Source organism: Arvicola amphibius, chromosome 12, assembly GCF_903992535.2.
Source record: "Arvicola amphibius chromosome 12, mArvAmp1.2, whole genome shotgun sequence".
In the NCBI taxonomy this organism is placed as follows: Eukaryota; Metazoa; Chordata; class Mammalia; order Rodentia; family Cricetidae; genus Arvicola; species Arvicola amphibius.
In genome coordinates this window covers 83,219,566-83,235,507 of record NC_052058.2, presented here as the reverse complement: position 1 = coordinate 83,235,507, position 15,942 = coordinate 83,219,566, and positions in this window count along the sequence as shown.

The window sequence follows — 15,942 nt, the reverse complement described above, 5'->3', positions numbered from 1 at the left end:
TGGAAACTGCTGCCCACTCATCCCTGTCATGTTTGTTAGCCGTTGCTGACAGCAGCTTCCAGTCGTAGCCCTCCATCCAGCCCACTGCCCCACAATCCCTTCACGAAAGCGCCAAAACAAATCCTACCCTGTTCTTCCCCATTCTCTCTGTGCCATGGCCCCTCACCCTCTGACATTACTCCTTGATGCGCCCTGTCACCTTTCCCCTTGGCTGTTTCTCAAGCCTGGGCAGCAATGCCCCTGCCTCAGCACTGCTGCACATATCTATTCTCCTTTTGGGAAACCCTTTCGATGTGCAGGAGCCCCTCCGTCTTTCTGCAGGTGTCTCTGATGGCAGAGTCCTTCCTGGGGCACACCCTCTCCCCATTGTCGCCTTCTGTCTCCTTATCCGGCTTTATAGTCCATCCTGACAGTTAACACCATGGCCTGATGTGGCTCAGGTTTCGTATTCTGCCTCTTTTTTGTCTCTTCCCATGAATCTCTGTAGTGATGAGGTGACGGGCTACATTCCCACCTGCTCCCGGCTGCCTGGCTAGCTTACGCCCTGAAATAACAACATACAAACTGTATTCATTTAAACACTGCCTGGCCCATTAGCTCTAGCCTCTTACTGGCTAATTCTTACATTTTGCTTTAACCCATATTTAGTAATCTGTGTAGCACCACAAAGTGGTGGCTTACCGGGAAAGATTCAGCACGTCTGTCCTGGTGGCTGGCTTCCCTTCTTCCCAGCATTCTGTTCTGTCTACTCCACCTATCTAAATCCTGCCCTGTCAAAAAGCCAAGGCAGTTTCTTTATTAACCAATGAGAGTCCTCCATCAAATCTCAAGCTCTATGAAGCAGGCGGTTCATCTGGTTCTTGCTTCTTTTGCATGCCATGTTGGCTCCCTAAGTATTGTTTGAGTAAAGGCACAAAAGGCAGTTTAAAGAGTTGGCATGGAGGGAATGCCACAGGCCAGTGATGTCAGATTAGTGAGACCTGGTTAGAGCCTGCTGTTTCCTCCTCTATTACCAACAACTGTTAAGTTTGGCTTCTTTTTGTGCTGCTGGGGAATTGCTTGTCCAGCAAGTGCTCTTGCACCGGGCTGTGCCCCCAGCACTCTGCTTCTCCTTGTAACATTCAATACCAGACTTGCTAATAAACCGCAGCCCTGTGAGATTAACTGACCCTTCTTTCCTTGCCCATGCCTGTGTGACTCTGAAGAACTGTCAGTCAGCACATGAAGGCTTAAATGAGTGGTGTGGCCCTCCTTCTACTATATTACTGCTCTTTGAACTTGCCTGGCCATTTTTGCTTTTAGAGAGATTGTGCCACTTTGAACCAATAAAATACATTTTAAGTTGAAGGCTATTTAAGTCACCAGCCCAAATCCCAAACTTGTGGCTAAAGCCAAACATCAGAGAACTGTTTCTGCAAAAGCTAGCTAGAAGACATCACCCTTTGGTCTTTTGATGGTGGGCATGGATGAAGCTCCAAGGTTAGTGTGAAGTGTGTCACGGACGTCACCAAAACTTTACAAACCAGGAATCTGGAATATGTGCTATAGTTGTCAATGCCTACTCTCAATCAAACCAGCTCTTCCTAATCAGGAGCCTCTGAGGACAAGAAACTAGCACATATGTTGCATACAGAGACCTATCTGTGGAATATGAAATATAGACACACTTCCTGTCAACTACAGAAACCCATACACACCTGGGAAGGGGGCATCTCAATGGAGGGACTGCATCTACCAGATTAGCCTGTGGCGTGTTTTCTTAATTACTAACTCATCCAACCTGAACGCTGTGGGTGGATCTATCCCTGAACAGGTGAGCCGGGCATTTGAGAAAGGTAGCTGAGTAAGCCTGGACCGGAACAAGCCTGTAAGCAGCGTTTCTCCACCATTTCTGCCGTGGCTTTGCTGGACCATGGACTGTGGAAGGTAAGAGGGAATAAACCCTTTCCTCGCCCAGTTGCTTTGCGTCATGGTGTTTATCACACCCACAGAAAGCCAGTTAGAACACACACTGAGGTGAATCCATAAACAATTTCTTTCTTTGGGGGGGGAGGGGTGTTCAAGACAGAATTTCCCTGTGTAGCCTTGGCTGTCTTCACATTTGATCTGTAGACCAGGCTGGCGTTGAACTCACCAAGATCTGCCTGCCTCTGCCTCCCGAGTGCTGGGATTAAAGGTGTGCACCCGGCACAGTTCTTTATTGAATGTTGTTAATCACGGGTGAAGTACTTGGGGCAATAAGCCTGCCATGGCCCAAGGATTTGGGGCTCTGGAAAATGAACGTGAGGAGCTGTGACCGCGAGGGCGGCACTTTGGCTACAAAGACTGGTGTATTTTTTCTTTTAGTTGCTCTCAAGTAAAATCCATTTACAATGCTACCAAGAAGCATGGTTTTCTGGGACAATACATAAAATAGTGCTATGTCCCCTCTGCCCAAGAAAGACTGTGAAAACCAGAGTTGAGGATGGGGGAGGGGACCATTGCCTTCATGAATCAGCCAACGTTTAAGTAAGTACCAGGACGAGGAGCTTGTGAGCCTCCGCCTCTAGCTGAGGAGCTATTGCTGACTGATGGCTTCTGAGGGAGGGACAGTCAGTTTTCTTTGAGTGACCCCCAGTAGGTTAACCACGCTGAGGCTTCCATATGAAGGAAGTCAGGACGAAAACACAAGCAGGGCAGGAACCTGGAGGCAGGAGCTGATACACAGGCCATGGAGGAGTGCTGGCTTGCTCTCTATGGCTTTGCTCAGCCTGCTTTCTTTCTTTTTTTTAAATCTTTTTTTTCTTTATTTTACATTCCAACTATAGTTCTTCCTCCCACCCCTCCTCCTGTCCCCATCTCCTCCCCTCCAGCCCATCCCCCACCTACCCCTCCCAATGGGTAAGGACTCCCATGGGGAATCAGCAAAGTCTGGTATACTAAGTTGGGTCAGAACCAAACCCTCCTGCTGAATTGGGGCTGAGCATGGCATCCCACCATAGGGAATGGGCTCCAACAAGCTAGCTCATGCATAGGGAATGGGCTCCAACAAGCTAGCTCATGCAGAGGGAATGGGCTCCAACAAGCTAGCTCATGCACCAGGGATAGATCCTGGTCCTACTGGGGCCCCTCAGATAGTTCAAGCTTCACCACTGTCTCCCACATATGGAGGGCCTACTTCAGTCCCACAGAGACTCGACAGCTGTTGGTCATGAGTTCCCACGAGCCTGGTCCAGCTGTCCCTGTAGATTTCTCCATCATGATCCTGACCTGCCTTGCTCATATATTCCCTCCTCCCTCTCTTCAATTGGATTCCTGGAGCTCAGCCTGATGCTTGATTGTGGATCTCTGCATCTGGTTCTATTATTTACTGGATGAAGGCGCTATGATGATAGTTGGGGTATTCACTAATCTGTGGAAGGCCAGTTCAGGCAGGGACGATACCACCCACAATGGGCTGGCCCTTCCTACATCAATCACTAATAAGAAGATGACATACAGGCTTTTGTACACCTCAATCTTATAGCATTTTTTTTAAATTGAGGTTCCCTCCTCTCATATGACTTTAGCTTATGTCAAGTTGACATAATACTATTCAGCATTATATATATATATATATATATATATATATGTGTGTGTGTGTGTGTGTGTGTGTATATGCATATATATGTGTGTGTGTGTGTAATTACAGGTGCTTGTTAGCTATCTGACATAAGTGCCAAGAACTGAACCCAGGTCCTTGGGAAGAGTAGTAAGCACTCTTAATTACTGAGTCAGCTTCTTAAATTGTGTGTGTGTGTGTGTGTGTGTGTTCAGCCTGCATGCAGGTTTGCATGTGTGGGTGCTGCAGGTTCAAAGCTGACATGGTATATATTTGTTGATCATTCTCCACTTTATTTATTGGGGCTGGGTCTTTAGCTAAGGCTGGAGCTCATTAATTTTAACTAGTCTAGTTAGCCAACTTTCCCCAGGGATCCCCTATGTCTTCCTCCGTCATATTAGATTAATAGACTTTAACATGGTTCTGGGACTCTAAATTTCCATCCACACAGCAAGTGCTCTATCCACAGACCCATCTCCTATTGTGGGAGCTGAGTTAAAGATGTGTTACATTCCTTCATGCTGTGGAATATCTGTTTAATGATGCAAAGATGTGTTGCATTTTTTATGTTGCATTTATTTAACTCTGTGAAACTGTGTTACTTTGCCTGCCTAAAACACCTATTGGTCTAATACAGAGCTGAATGGCCAATAGCTAAGCAGGAGAAAAGATAAGCAGGGTGGGCAGGCAGAGTGAATAAACAGAAGGAGAAAAAGAAGAGAGAGAAGGGAAAAGAGGAGAGGATGACATTAGGGACTAGCCACCCAGCTACCCTATCAGCAATGAAGTAAGAAGGAAAAGAAGGTATACAGAACAGAGAAAGATAAAAGCCCAGAGGCAAAAGGTAGATAGGATAATTTAAGAAAAGCTGGCTAGAAACAAGCCAACCTGAGGCTGGTCATACATAAGAAAGAGTAAGTCTCCATGTATTTATTTGGGAGCTGGGTATAGGCCCCCAAAGAATAAAGAGTAAGAGTTAAAATAAATCTCCCCAGACACACATTGCTTCTTTTTAAAGGCATGATCCATCACTAAACCTGGAGCTCACCCCTTTGGCAAGGTTGCTGAGCCAGCGAGCTTCAGGGACTTGTTTAACCTCTGTCCTCCAGTGCCAGAGGCCCATGCTGACACGCCTGGCTTTTAAGCGGTTGCTGGGAGTCCCAGCTCAGGTCCTTGTGGATGGAAAGCATTGTTTTCACTGAGCTAGCTCCCTTGTTCTTCCTGAAAGCACAGCAGGTCATTCGCTTGGGCCGTGGGAAGGGAAGGAAAGATTGCTGCCCCTGGTCATCAGGGCCAGGACTAGAACCACTGCTGCCTTTACTCTCACCACAGAATGGCAAAACACCACTTTCTTGTGCCCAAGAGGAGATACAGTCTGAAGCTGCCAAAGCACAGACATCAAGGAGAATCAGCAACCTGGGAACAACCAAGATGGCAGCTGGTTTGCCGACACAGACACCTGACTTGAGCACTTACCATCACCGCCCATCCTTGTGGGCTTCTCGTGTCTCTGGGGGTGTTAGAAGATACACAACCGATGGATGTGCCCCTGTGTTGGCAAACTCCCTGCCACACTCTTTCCCCACCCATGCCAGTGACATCATGTACCACCCGCCCCCAGCACTGATGGGGTGACTAGAACCATTTTCCATTTGCCGCTATTGAGAAATATGTAGAAATATACAGGGCTTTCTTTTGTTCTGAGAGTCCTGGAGCAAACAGATGACTTACAGGGAGTGTTTTCTGATTACAAAATAAGCAGGCTTTGGGGGCTTCTCGTTCCCACGCATTTGTGTTCAGGCATGAGCATGTGTTAAATATGTACAGTCCCGCCTTTCCTTGAGTAAGCAGCAGCTCTTATGCCAGATTCCCCCTGGTATCTTTGTGTCTGTGATGAGGCTTTGCTGCATTGCAGACTATATTTGGGGAAGATTTCTGCCGTGCTGGGAAAACAGGAAATTGCCATCTTTGGGGACCGTGAATCAAAGTGGAGATGGAAAACCCCTTCTTGGGACATTTACAACAGGACCACTCACCCGAGTTCCTGTTGCACCTGGCAAGAGCAAGCATGGTTGGTCTGTCTGGGATGCTTCAACAGAGTGGGTATACACACATATGTGTATGTACATAGGCATGCTTTAATATATGCCTAGGGAGTGCACTGTGGGAATGTTGCAAAATGTTCTTATATACATCAAGATGGTTACAACCTATGCCTCTATGTGATGCAGTCTTATGGGACCATCATTGTATATTGTCTGAAATGTGGCTTTGTGGCATTTAGCTATAATTATTGGTATCATCTTCAAACACAATGATGTCTTATTAGGTATTCCCAGAGCAAGAAGGCACAGTGACAGCATTCACAGCAGAAGCAGAGAAGCAGTTTTTGTTCCTTGTTCACCCTAGCTTATGGGCTTGTTTGTTCAACTACTGTAACTGTGCCGGTAGCTACAAATATTCTCCCTCCCACTGGTCCCCCCCCCTCCAGACTGGGTTTTCTCTACCTGCCTGTTCCAGAAGCTGCTTATGAAATAACCACTCTGAGGCTTAATATTAATTACATACTCTTTGGCCTATTAGCTCAGGCTTCTTATTAACTAACTCTTATATCTTAAATTAATCCTTTTCTATTATTTTACATTTTATCACGAGGCTCATGGTTGTTAGCTCTTGCTTCTTGGGTGGCTACATGGCTGTCTGCCTGACTCCGCCTTCTTTCTCCCTGCTTTCAGTTTACTTTTCTGCCTGCCTATATTCTGCCCTGCCATAGGCCAAAGCATCTTTATTAACCAATGGTAATAAAATATATTCATAGCATACAGAGGGGAATCCCACATCATGCGTCCTTCCCCAGCCTCTATTACTCTTGACATTTAAATTCCTCCATGCTTGAGCTCATCCCTGTCTGTTCCAGACCCTCACCTCTGGCTTCCTTTCTCTCCCTCTTTGTGGGTTGTGATCCCATGTCTCATCTCTCAGCAGCTGTTAGCCAGACTTTATGCCCATGGAAACAGTATCCATATTTAAATACTGCCCCTTCTATGAAATTTTTTTTTGACTGGTAACAGTTTTGACACAAACCTGCACTCCAGCGTTTGAACCAACCAGCTCCTCTCTTGAGTTCCCTTTACATTAGAGTGGGCCAGGTGTGGTGGTGGTTACTGTTGATCTCAGTACTTGGGGTGGCCCAAGGCAGGCATGACACTTTGAGTTAGAGGCTAGCCTGGTATACATAGCAAGTTCCAGGATAGTCAAGGATATATAGTGAAACCTTGTCTTAAAAATCCACCCACCCCAGAACACAAATAAACAAAAATCAAAGCAAAACATCAAAGGGAAATCAGCAGACATTGGTGTGTGTAGGGAAACACACAAGGGTGTGTGTGTGTGTGTTTGTGTGTGTGTGTGTGTGTGTGTAGTAAAACACACAGGGGTGCCTGTAGGGAAACACACATGGGTGTGTGTGTATGTAGTAAAACACAGGGGTGCATGCAGGGAAACACACAAGGGTGTGTGCGTGTGTGTGTGTGTGTGTGTGTGTAGTAAAACACACAGGGGTGTATATAGGGAAACACACGGGTGCGTTCAGTGAGACGTACATGGTTTGCATGTTTCACACACAGTGAAGCATACCTAAAGTAATTAATGTTTTCTGCCCTTTGCTTCTGGAATGTCCCAGCTGAGGTTGATTAAGTGGAGACTGGTCCCCAGGTGTCAGGTGATGAGAAAGGAGAGGTAGAAATTATTGCCTCTGTCATGAATTGTTTCTAGATTCTGCGTTAACCCGAAATGAAGGGTGTGACTCCCGGCTAGAAGCCTGGGCTGTGTGTCTGATGAGGTCTGTTTGTCTCCCACCCCTCCCACCCCACCCAGCTTGTGACCAACTGTGTGACCTTTACTGTGGAAGGCAGCTCCTAATACACACCAGGGGATGTGTTGTCGGGCCTGTGCTGCGGCTAGAATTGTGCTCAGCTTGCATGGGTGCTATGGGAATTACAGAGGGGATGGAATGAAATGAGGACCCAGTCCTTGCTAATCATCCACACCCCTCTGTTTCTGAGTGGCAACAGGTACAGATGGGGCAGGCACCGACCCTGTGTTGCGCTTCTGATAAAGAACTGGGTGGCCTCCTCCAACCCCCCAACTTTAAGATGCCTTTGAGTGAGATGGAGCGAAGAAGTGAGCGTTGACTGTACACTTCCCAGGAAGCCTGGCTGGAATCCAGGCCACACAATGGCCGCAGAGATATCTGATACTCAATATAAGACCACAGTGTGGGAACAGAGGGGAAATAAAACCCGCTATGGCAACACTTGGAGGCACCGCATGTGTTCCCACCTTATTTATAGAAGCTCTTTCCCCTCTGTGGCACACATTTCCTCATTGGCCTAACGTATTTTGCGGGTAAAAGCTTTGGAACAGAAACTTTTAAACAGGGAGTGCTTTGCTGACTGCCAGTGGTGGAGGGAGGTGAGCCGCGAAGACATGTATGTAACCTGTGTTCTCTTCATAAGCACGGCTTCTCATCTGCATGTTCCCCAATACTTCATGTGTAGAGGACATTCTCAAAGGAGTCTGTAGGCAAATAAATGGGAAGCCACTGATCAAACTGAGGTAGGAGACAGTTGGTGTCGCTCTTAAGTAATGACTCATGTTTGGGGAAAAGATGGCCATTTCCTACTGACGTGGTACAGAGAGGTTCCTGGCTCTGTATCCTCATTGTGTAAGACTCAAAGGTGGTGTTGCACACATTCTCAAACCTCTGCGCAACACACTCTGGTTTTATATTTTATCTTGTAACTTTGGGGATCGAACTCACGGCTTTGCACAGATGAGCCACGTGCGCTGCCACTGAGCGAGAACCCCTGCACAAGGCTGTTTCAGACAGCTATAAGGTTAGAACTCTGCCCATTGGAGTTCTTGTTGAGAAATGTTTTGTTTTGATTTTGATGGCACGGATTTTAAAAAAGCCTACCTGTCACCATTGCTTCTTTTCAGCCCTAAAGAAAACTCTCATGGGTGATGGAGATGCACATCTTTAATCCCAACATTTAGGAGGCAGAAGCAGGCAGATCTCTGTGAGTTTAAGGTCAGCCTGGTTTATGTCCAGGATAGCCAGGGCTACACAGAAAATTCCTGTCTTGAATAAACCCCCACGGCCCCCTACCCACAAAAAGCCTCTCAGTTGCAGGAGGACAGCAGCTTTCAGAGGGTCTGGTGTGTGCTTTAGGGAAGGCTCTGCCTAGTTAGTGCCCCCACCCGCTCTGCAGTCACAGAGCCCTGGTGCTCCAACACTTAGCAGCCTCAGAGCTTAGGCAAATTGCAGCAATCTTTAGTGGCCTAAATCATAAGGTTGTGCTAGTGCATACTTGTAATTCCAGCACTCGTGAGGCAGGAGGGGTTGTTTTCAGCCAAGCCAGAGGAACATAGGAAGTTAAGCAATAGCCTGGGCTGCGTGGTAAGTCTGTCTTAAAATATAGAAGATTGTTGAGTATTAACCATGTTTGTACAGTAAGATAAAGTCCAAGGGGGCTGGAAAGATAGCTCAGTGGTTAAGGGCATATTCTGCACTCGAAGAGGACCTGGTTTTGGTTCCCAGAACTTCCATCAAGGTGGCTGAGAACAGCCTGTATTTCCAGCTCAAAGGAATCCGACACCCTCTTCTAGCCTCCTCAGGTACCTGCGCTTAAACATTCATTTAAAATTAAGATGAGTCTTAGAGAACAGTCTAATCTTTTAAAAGAAATGCCAAGATAAAGTGGCTTAAACTGACATTTTTCTCCTTCGGAAGCTGGCCCCGTGACACGAGCAGGTTGCTCAGGGAGACGTCCAAGTTGTTGCGCTCCAGGATTACTGGAGGGATGTGCTCGTCTCTACCGCAGGAGAAGGGTCCACTCCTACCCTTTGCTCCCACTCCTTGCCACAGTGCCACCACCCTTCTCACATGGGCACAGCGGTAACCAGGAAGAGGAGAGTCTTCAGGAGCCAGGCACTGAGTGGGGGGAAAGGGTTCTGGTGGACCAGGGAAAATTTACCACTGTACACAACTCCCTGTTTAGCGTGTTGATTCAAATGAGATCCGATTTTCACCTGTTATCCTCGGTGTATGTTCAGTGTATTTCCTCAGTGAGGTCACCACCTGGAACAGTCTACATAGATACTCAGCCATAGCTTAAGTGAGAAATACAACTCAGCAAACTGATTTTCCCTCAGGTGCTTTTAGGAATTAGTGAACTTCAGTGGCACAAGAAGAGTGTGCTCTCTTTCGTTAGATGGGAGCTATGAGGAAGGGCTGGAAGAGCCAGCATCATGATTCATTAACCATGGGCGTGTCTGTGGTGTGTGTGTGTGTATGTGTGTGTGTGTGTGTGTATGCGCGCATGTGTGCACGTGAAGGGGTATATTCTTGAATGTTTGACTGTGTGTGTATGAGGAGGGTGCATTTATGCATGCTTTTGTGTGTATGAAAGGGGTGCATTCATGCATGCACATGTGTGTGTTGCTTGCATGCTTGTGTGCATGTGTGTGTATTAGGGGGATGCATTCATGTGTGTGTGTATGAGGAGGGTGTATGCATACATGCTTTTGTGTGTATGAAGGGGGCATAGTCACGCATGCTTGCATGTGTGTGGTGTTTGCATGCATGTGTGTGCATGTGTGTATGAGGAAAGTACATTCATGCACACGAGTTAACCTGGGGTATCTTTTTCATTTTCCACTATTTCTTTTGAGACTGAATCTCTTCACTGGACCTGAAGCTGGTCATTTGCAGCTGGATAGGTTGGCTGGTTAGCCTTCAGGATCCACTTATCCTGTGCCCATCGGTGCTGGGGCTCTAGGTGCACATTACCATGCCCAGCTTTCATGTGGGTATTGGGGTCCAAACTCAGCTCTTCATGCTCGAAAAGATGTTTTTGACCCTCTCAGACTAGGTGTGAGGAGAGAGCCATAAGTGGGTGTAGCGCCTGCACTACAGGACGGTACGTGAGCCAGGAACTAAGCTGGAGACTTAAAAACACACGCACACGCAGACAGATGGAGCACACAGGGATATGGGTCATCCTTGATACAAGAATGCCAAGTTGGATACTAAGAGAGACTTAATAGATCTAATCTACATGGGAAGTAGAAAGTAGAAAAAGACAAGATCTCCTGAGTAAATTGGGAGCATGGAGACCTTGGGGGAGGGCTGAAGAGGGGAGAGGAGAGGCATTGAGGGGAGCAGAGAAAAACGTAGAGCTGAATAAATATCAATAAAAAAAACATTTTTAAAAAATGCCAAGTTTATTATGCTCCAGGGAAGCTTGTATAGGAATCCTTAACTGATAGCCATGCCCCAGCTCTCAGGATCTTTCAGCTGCAGGCCTCACCAGAATCCACTCCCCTGCCATCAGGGTCTCATGCTCAGAGCAGCTGCAGGCACAGGTAAACTGTTTTGCTCAGTCCACTCCAGCAGGCAAAGGGTCTAAGACGGGCAAAGAAAGTCAAGGGGCCAGGGGTCTGCAGCCCCCAACAATCTCTCACCACAAAGCGGAAATTGGGAAAGTGGGTTTTGCTTACAGTGCTGAGGATCCCACCCAGGGCATCGTATGTACCAGGCAAGTCCTCCATCACCGAGTGCCATCTCTAACTCCGTGGAGAAGGGTTTTGAAAGTCTAAATACAGCTTTTCAAAGAGTAGACACATTGTCTTTTCCAGCATGCTAACCGTTGCCTGTATGTGGGGTTGAATCGGTCTGACCTGTCTCATAGGCTGTGATTTCTCTCCTACATCATAAGTATTGAAATGAGCGTTGCGAATTCATGAGCTGGTTCTCAACTCTCGGGGTGACACCATTCTAGCAAACTTGAAAGGCTCAAGCAGATTGTTTCTGGAATGTGGGTGGGGGGAGAGGGTTCTTCTCAAAGTTTTGGCTAAGCTATTTGTCTGGCCTTATTGGGCACCGTCGGATCTGGAGAGTCAAGTGTTGCCTAGCGGCTCCACACAGAGTCACATCCTCAGCTCTGTTGCCCAGCCTGGCCTTGAGCGGAGCAGTTCCTGGAAGATCTCGGCTTCCAGTAAGGGTGGCCTACGTTTCGGACCACTTTGATTATTAGCATTTTTTTGTTGTTGTTGTTGCTTTCATCTTTGCATTGGGATATGATCTTTCAAGATAGGTTTCTCCTCTCTGGGGCCACACAGGGTAATTCTAGCCCTTCTCACAATTGCTTCTTCAGGCAGCAGGCTCCTTTGTGTGAACCGACTGCCATTTCCACTGCCTAGTTCTTTGGACTAGTGTGCAGGCATGTGATGGTTAGTGTTTTTGAATTTTCTTCCCTCCCCCCGCAAGACAGGGTTTCTCTGTGTAACAGCTGTCCTGGAACTAGCTCTTGTAAACCAGGCTGGCCTCAAACTCACAGAGATCCGCCTACCTCTGCCCCCAACCCCTGAGTGCTGGGATTAGAGGCACGTGCCACCCCTGCCCAGCCGTGATGGCTAGTTTTAATTGTCATTTTGACACAATCTAGAATCTCTGGGAAGAGAGTTTCAGTGAGGGATGTCTGAGTAAGGTCGACCTGTGGGCATGCCTGTGGAGGTTTGTCATGACTGTCTTCATCGATGAGGGGAAGCCTGCTCTGAAAATGGGCAGCGATATTCCCTGGGTTTTGACCCTTGACTAAGTAAGAGTATTCGGCTAAGTGACATGCGTGCATGCATGCATTTGTTTCTCAGCTCTTGACTGTAGATGTAGTGTAGTGGGGTCAATAGCTTCAAGTCCTTGACTCCCCTGCGCGATGGTTTCTCCCATAAGTCGCGTTTCCATTATCACAGTAACAAAAATGGAACTAGGACATGGTTGTGTCTCCTACATTGAAATAAATCAGTCGGGTGGTAGTGGTGCACACCTTTAATCCCAGCACTAGGGAGGCAGAAGCAGGTGGACCTCTGTGAGTTCGAGGCCAGCCTGGTCTACAAGAGCTAGTTCCAGGACAGGCTCCAAAGCCACAGAGAAACCCTGTCTCAAAGAACCAAAAGAAAAAAAAAGAAAGAATTCTTTCTTGGAGAGAGGGAGGAAGGCAATTTGAAACTTACTGGACATAAGTTCAGAAAATGACAACCCCCTCCCTTCCCAATACAGCTCGGTAGAGCTGACTGCTAGTTAGCCAGGGAGCTCCAAGGGTGCACTTTTTAGAGGATCATCTCGCAAACTAAGATGGACTTACAAGGGGTGTCACTACCTGCGAGCTTCCCATGCTCCTGTGTCTCCAGTGAGTCCACTGGTCTGCCATGAAGGCGGAACTGTTTCTTTGGTCTGCGTTTACTTGTGTCTTCCCAAGAAAAGCCATACCGTCACAATACCATCAGTTAACAACGGGAGTGAATTGCTCACGTGTGTTTGGGGCACGTGAGCATCTTGGATGGGCACTGTTCCACCCTGAGATGCACACGGTCCTCTGTGGAGCCGATGAAGACTGCTGAAGTTGGGATCTTGGATGTCTCCTAAAGATCTATGAGCTAAAATCTTGATCCTCAGGGTAATGGGAATTTTAGGAAGTGGGGCCTTGTGGGAGCTTCCCAGGTAACAGAAGAGAACTGTGAGCCCCAGGCTTCTTCCTATCTTGGTTTTGCTTTTTGGCCTCAATGGAACAGTTGCCTCATCAAGTGCTTCTGCCATGGGGTACCATTTCTCTACAGGTGAGAAACAATGGGCCCATTCATCACAGGCCAGAATCTATAAAAGTCTGAGCCACCCACTCCCCCAGTGAAAAACCACCCCTATTTGTTGTTGTTGTTGTTGCTTTGAGATAGGATTTCTCTGTGTAGCTTTGGTGGCTGTCCTGGAACTAGCTCTTGTAGACCAGGCTGGCCTCAAACTCAGTGATTCACCTACCTCTGCCTCCCAAGTACTGGGATTAAAGACGTGCACCACCACCACCCAGCCTTTTCTTGTTAGTTATTGCTGGTATTTTAAGTTTTAGAAAACTAGCCCAAGGATTAGTGTGGTCTGTGGGTCAGGGAGCTTTCATTTTTTGTGTGTGGAAATTATAGGATGGATCTATCAATGTCTGCACTGAGCCAGAGGCAATAGCAAGTCACTGCGCTTGCCCTGATGGTCCTGTTTACGTTTTACTTTTTTGGTGAGGGCAGGGGTCAGATAAGGGAAACAAATGTGAGACTAGAACCTGTTTCACAGAGGTGTGTGTCTCAGGTAAATTGCACCGGATGGGGGTAAGGGTCTGTGTCTGGTTGGATTTCACCAGCCATGGTGAACAGCAATCCAGGGGACAGAAGCAGGAAGGGCAGCCTGCGCAGGCTGGGGCTGGGTGGGGCTGGAAAGGCTAGACTCAGAGTGTAAGGGAGTGGTAAGGGAAGGTTGTATTGGGATGAACCTATAGGGCTGGCTGCTGCATGAGGTGAGGTTGGAACTGGATGGACAAACAGCAGGCATTTAGCCGGGAATCTGCCAAATAATTTCAGGCCTGAAATGCCTAATCTGCTGTCAGGGAGGCCAGATGAGGAATCTGATCTGAGAGAAGCAGGGAAAGGAATGGGTGGGTGGGTCTTAGATATTGAGGCCTTGTGGGAACAAGGGCACTGAAGGAGCACAGGGGACTGCCGGGGAGAAACCTGGCAAGGCTTCAGCCCCTGATGCAGAAGTACAGGGAAGCTGTAGCCTGGCAATTGCTAATTGAGCTGGTCTTAAACCTCAGAGGATGTCCCAGACCAAAGAGGATGGGGGAATGGCACTGGCTTACCCTCGAGTGATTGTCTCTGAAGTTGATGTGCTAAGACAACTAACTAGGTTTAGCAATGCACCCTCGGTTATTTTCAACTAATAGGGTCTTAGTGAGAACCTGAAACATGACTTGTAGCTGTATGTAGCTGGGAGCTCAAGCTGGGAGTGGCCAAAGCGCCTGATGCAGCCTCAGATCTGAGGATCGGGACAGGTAGAGCCCAGTTCTCTGCATCCTACTGGGTTCTTGATAGTTAAGCTTCAAACCCAGCAATTAGTTCTAATTCTAACACCCCCTCTGGCACCTTCCCTTTCTTAGCAACTAACATGGAAGGCGCTTCTTCAAACAAAACCACAAGCATAGCCCGACACCACTCACCACGTTATTAATTCCTAACTTAACATAAAACAAATGCTTACGTGGGGCAGTTAGACCTCTCCGAGAATATTTATTCTGAGTGACTAAACTATACACTTCCTGTTCAGCGGTGAGGAAAATTGCTCTGTATTATCCCAGGGAAATGTCAAGATCACTAAGTGTTGGCGCTTTCTGACCCGGGTTCTGGGGAACAAAGTCTCCACATGGTTCTCATAAAAATATACATCAGAAATGGCTTCAAACTGAATGTCAAACTTAGTTAAAGGTACAAACCCCCTTAAAGTTATTTTGAATGTCCAACAGAACAACCAAATGCACATCAGCACGAGGATTTTCCACCCCTTTGGGTGCACTGTGCTGCAGTGGACTTAGCAACTTGGGGTGTGTTATTCTAAGTTTGGAAGTCGGGCCCCCTTGGCTCTGTCAGAATGACCTCTGCCAGCTGCCAATAGACTCTGGACAAACTCTCCTGCTTTGAAAAAAAAAAAAACATTTAAAACACCCGATGTTCTCACCTTAGCTGATCTGGGTTATAACCCGGCTACATATGTAAAAACGGTGTAAGTCAGTTCAATTAAACGTGAATATATGTTTGCATTTTTTTTGTGACATGCCAAGAATCATTTAGTTCCCCGGGGGAGTTGACAGGGGAGATGGGATTTGGAGAGCAGTTTAGTTACTTAAAAATCTCAGTTCCATGATGTGTATACACACATGTGGATGCATCCAACTGGTAATTTTCTGTACATCCTATAAAGTCAGAATGCCTGGTGCAGGACCAAAGCATCCTTCCGGCCTCAGCGGGTGGAGGATGCAAAGGGAAGGGTGGCAAAGGGAGGCTGGCCTTGGATGTTTTATAATGAAGTGGTTCGTGACTCTTGCAGTGCTTTATAGTGTATGCTTTATCTCCAAAATGAACTTTTGTAGTTTTAGTTGGCTTTCAGTCTCCAAAAGCTGGGTAGTACTGAAGGCCTAATTCTTAACATTTTTTAGACATTTTATTTTTAAACCGAGGGAATAAAAGCTCTTAGGGTTCTGAGCTGAGGGTAATGGTCTGTTTACATGTGTATGTGATGTGCATGCCTGTGTGTTGGCATATGAAGGCCTGAGGTCGCCTTGGGCATCTTCTTTCAATTTTGCTAGCCATCCTGTCTTGTGCATCCTGTCTTCACCCTGCAAGCTGGGGTTACAGATGGGGTGCCTCATCTACCTTTTACTGGGATCTGGGCCTTGAACTTTGGCCCTCATATTTGTACAGGTACTTTA